This window comes from Siniperca chuatsi, linkage group LG14 (genome assembly GCF_020085105.1).
Source record: "Siniperca chuatsi isolate FFG_IHB_CAS linkage group LG14, ASM2008510v1, whole genome shotgun sequence".
NCBI lineage: Eukaryota > Metazoa > Chordata > Actinopteri > Centrarchiformes > Sinipercidae > Siniperca > Siniperca chuatsi.
In genome coordinates this window covers 8,735,822-8,740,161 of record NC_058055.1, presented here as the reverse complement: position 1 = coordinate 8,740,161, position 4,340 = coordinate 8,735,822, and the positions used below count along the sequence as shown (strand labels likewise).

The 4,340-nt window shown below is 37.4% G+C and overlaps 1 long non-coding RNA gene across 1 annotated transcript in view; it reads left to right on the top strand.

Annotated features, from left to right (window-relative positions):
* Positions 1-306: 306 nt before the first annotated feature.
* LOC122888603 overlaps positions 307-4,340 on the top strand; it is a 21,239-nt gene continuing 17,205 nt past the window's right edge. The window contains exon 1 of the long non-coding RNA XR_006380736.1: positions 307-3,546. This is a non-coding gene — a long non-coding RNA (uncharacterized LOC122888603). The remainder of the gene's footprint in view (positions 3,547-4,340) is intronic.

Sequence of the window (4,340 nt, the reverse complement as noted above, 5' to 3'; positions counted from 1 at the left end):
AAAATTCAATGAAGCGCTCTTTCTTTTCTTTTTATTTTATTGTTAGAGTTATTATGTGCATGTGGTGCCTGGAGACACAAGTGCCTCTCCATGAACAAGGGGCTTGTTGTGAACAGAGGCCAGCAGCACTGAAGCACTGCTCACCTGTTCAGCCCGACAGCCAACTCCGCTCTGCTCTGCCCTGCCAAGCTACACCACAACCAGCTGGTGGCAATCTTCAATTACAACACCTGAGCCGCATTAACTCGTCAGCCCTGACCCTGAAAGCCAGCAGGTGCGTGAGGGAGAGGTGCAGGGGCTCACTGGTACTCATGGACAAGGCTTGGCTCATGTCAAAGGAAATAAAGTTGTTTTATTCATTTACAGTAGTGTAAATTTTTGTTCCCTTTATGTGGAAATTAGAGATTTTGTAGTGAATAATGGAGCTACCTACTGTCAAATGAATGAATGACAAAAACAATGGAGCCTTGGTTATCATGACAGCTTTTAAGATTGATGTATGTGCATAATACACCATTAAAACTGTTGATGTGTCCCATTACAGTCATAAAACATTCATGTAATAGGAATTTAGTTTATGGTGGAATAATAATAATTCTAATATAATACAGTTTCCATTAACGTAATAGATTTTACCTGCCATTGATGTGACAACTTTCATGCTGTCAGTGTAACAGATATCACATGATTGGATTTTATTGCCCAAAAATGTGTATCAGTATACCAATTATAGTACTTAATTAAAAAGGTTTTTTATGTGTAACAACTGAACTGAGGCTGTAAAAACAAGCTAATTGCACAGCGTTCGAACATTTGCACATTTGGTTTTAAACTAAGAAAGTGATGATTGTATCATCAGAAAGTGTTAGCATCACGGGACGTTATCATGTTAGTTTCTTTTATAGTCTTTAGGGTTGATAGGATCGTTTTGCAAGGAGAAAATATTTAAGATGAGCAGCCTGTTCTCCCAAAGATTTCTGATCTGTTATCTGACCGATTACTTTTGATTAAAATAAATAATCAAATATAGCCACTGTGTACTGAAGAGATGTGTGTTTTTATATTGACATCCTTGATTAAAGTAAACCGTCTGTCCTTTAACCTCACAGTCATTATGTCTTTGCCATGTAAAAAGAAATCAATACAACAAACTAAAAATTCAATCTCACTCAGTACTGTCCCATCATAACAACTCCTCGATCTTGGTGGAAGCGCGCCTCATCGTTTGAATTCATTTTAAAACACTCAGCCACTGGCTCTGTTTAGACAGAGATTTATTGTAATGAAGATATTAACCCTGAAATTTATTTTCTGATATTTTCACAGAGGAAGTGAGAATGACAACTAAATGTGATGATTCTGTAGACTGTTAAAGGCTTTACATTTGTGGAGTAGATTTGTCAGGAAGTGAATCTGTCTTTTGCATTATAATAGATTCATTTAGTTTATCTATAGGTACAGATGGTCAAAATCTTTGAAGGATAAAAATACCCAAAAGATGGTTTGAATAAATTATCTTAAAAATAGCTGGTCTGATACTGTGAGATTTTATTTTGACCTGAGTCTGTCTGAGGGCTTGTTGCTCGATTACAAAAGGTCTGTCAATGCAAATGGATAGCTTGTAGGTAATTCAGTAATGACTAAGAGGGTGCTCAGGTGGGACGTAATAGAGTGTTAAATGAGTGATGCAAAGCTTCACAGACTCAGCTGAATAGGGAGAGGTTGCACTGGCTGCTTTCAGTGCCGCCTAATATACATACAGTATTTTTCGTATGTGTGAGAGCAACTGATGGGCAAGATTAAATTAATGATGATGTTGTACATGAAACATACCAAGTGCACTTCTCAAGAGTACTTATTCACTTAAAGCAAATGTCCTGTAATGATGATTCACTTAAATTTACTTCATCAATTTTAATGCAGTAATAACATCGTCGGTTAATCAAAGTAAAAATGCTGGGCAGTAATATAAATTGCTGAGTGTGATCAGACTTAAAGACTTGTAACCGTTATTCGTGCCATGTATATTTCTGATATAAATCATTTATATAGAAATGGCCTTGAATGAATGAGCAAAAAACTGCTCTGTGTCTCTCTCTCCAGTACTTGAAATAGGATGTAGATTTAGATTGATCACTCAGGCATTTTTCTCCTCCTGTGAACTAACCGTGACAATGTCTGGAACATTGTTTTGCTTATTTGAGCATAGAACAGGCTTGAAAAAGCATCCCAGTAACAACGCAGTGTCTGATCCATGTTACATTTGTATTCACAGTACTAAAAGACATAGATTTTGAAGTCATTCATCGGTATAGCAACCATAGTGCAGACTTTTAGAAGCATAGCTCCCAGGTGCATGGTTTATTATATAGAGAGCAGATGTAGCTTGAAGAAACATTGCTATTTGAAAGTATTTAATTGGAGACTGCATTTCAAGACAGCCAGCTCTGCCGCTGGTTTTATTCTAATTGCCAGCAGCAATGCACTTAATGAAGCAAGTGGTGAAGAGTGTGGATAAAAGAGTGAGAGTGACCAGGTTTCCAAGGCAACAGCAGCGGTAGCCGAGTAGTGCTTTCATCTTGAGGAAAAGGCTACAGGAGAGCAGTGTTTCCCTGCAGTGCTTCCTGCAGCAGAATGAATATCTATACAGTAATAGATATATTTGTGGAAATGTTGCAGAGGTGAAAAATGTACGCAAACCTGTGGAGTAAGGCCTATACAATCCAGCAGAACAACAGAAGTACAATAGTGCACCAACTTAAAAGTAACTCTGCAGAGAGAGAGCTTTGAAAGCTTTCTGTCTTAAGATTTGCCCAAAAATGCCTTACAAATCTATATCAGTGCAATTTCTTTGGATTCCAGAAGGTGTCCATTTGCACTGTTTCAACCACAGATGCCCACAATGGATCATTATTACCCATGCAGTACAGTTCTACAAACCCAAGCCCGTGGCTCCAACAAAGTATCAGGTTTGGGGTTTTTTGGTGCACTCCAGCCTCGGGTCGCGTTCAGGTTTGGTTATTTTCAAATATCATTTATAAAGAAATAGCTCTCTTTCTTTTTGCCAATGGTCTGCATCCATGTGTGTCAAGTGTTCCAAGTAGGACACATTATGCCCAGCAGGAAAAGACAAAAGAAGCAGAGTGTAGCCGATGTGTTGCATTAGCCTAACGGTCAGTAATGGATGAAATAAAGCAAAAATTTGCTAAAGGGAGAGTCTCAAAATCCACAGTGATTCAGGATATACTCATTCACTGTAGGAACATTATGGCTGTACATAGAACTGTCAAGTTCAGTTGGGAAAGACACTCAGTGTTTAAACAAGCCAGGATCTAGCTAGTTAATGTTGAGCTTGATCACACATTCTCAAACCTACCTCATAACTGATAGACCCTCAGTGCATTCCAAAATAAACCTGAGAATTCTGTAGATAAATGTAGTCCATAATTCTGTTTCTTCCAAGAACCTGTAACATCAGATAACATTACTTACAAAGACAGAACATTACTGAATGCAAGCTGCTTCTTATTAACGCTAGTGCAACAGGTAAAGTGGCTATCAACTTCTGAACTAGAGGTATTTTTGGGCAGTGGAGGATACTGTTTTACTAATCAGGAGCTACAGTGTATGATTCGACAGATGCATGCAGGTTGTTGAATAAGACTTTGCATTCAAACAGTAATTAGTTAATTTGTCCATTCATCTGTGTTTCACATCATCGTTTAGATTTTGTTTGTTCATGGAAAATGTAACACATTTCGTCATAGTTCTTGTTTTCAGTGGTCACTTTTAATTTAGTTTTAGTCTCATTTTCATCGTGAAAAGTGGGTTGTCTAATATTTTTCATCATAGTTTTCATTGACGAGATTAACACTGCAGTTAAATTGGTTAAGATTAGGCAAATAGCATGTTCATGGCAAATTATTGTTAAGGTTAGGCAACTATAAGATTTGATGAAGTTTAGGGAATGATGAATGAAACCCTTTTGTACACTCATCCAGCACCCTGATATCCACACCCTCACTTTTTACTGTGCAACAAGCAGAGCTTCTGCCTGCTTTGCCACTGAATATAAACATTTGCTGCTAAAAGCTGTTTGAACAAACAATAAATACTTTTCTTTATCTGAAGAGGAGCTAATAAGTACGGCAGACAGTTTGTTATTATGAGACATTATACTTTCATGTGTTGTCATGTGTCACAGCTGCCTGCAGTTTGTGGTATTTTCACTATACATATAACATACTGTACATACTGTGTCTTAGTGTTATTTTTTAGTCATTCCTAGATTATGAATATTTCTTTGTCAGAGAGGAAGGAATGGCTAAATAAGTCATTAT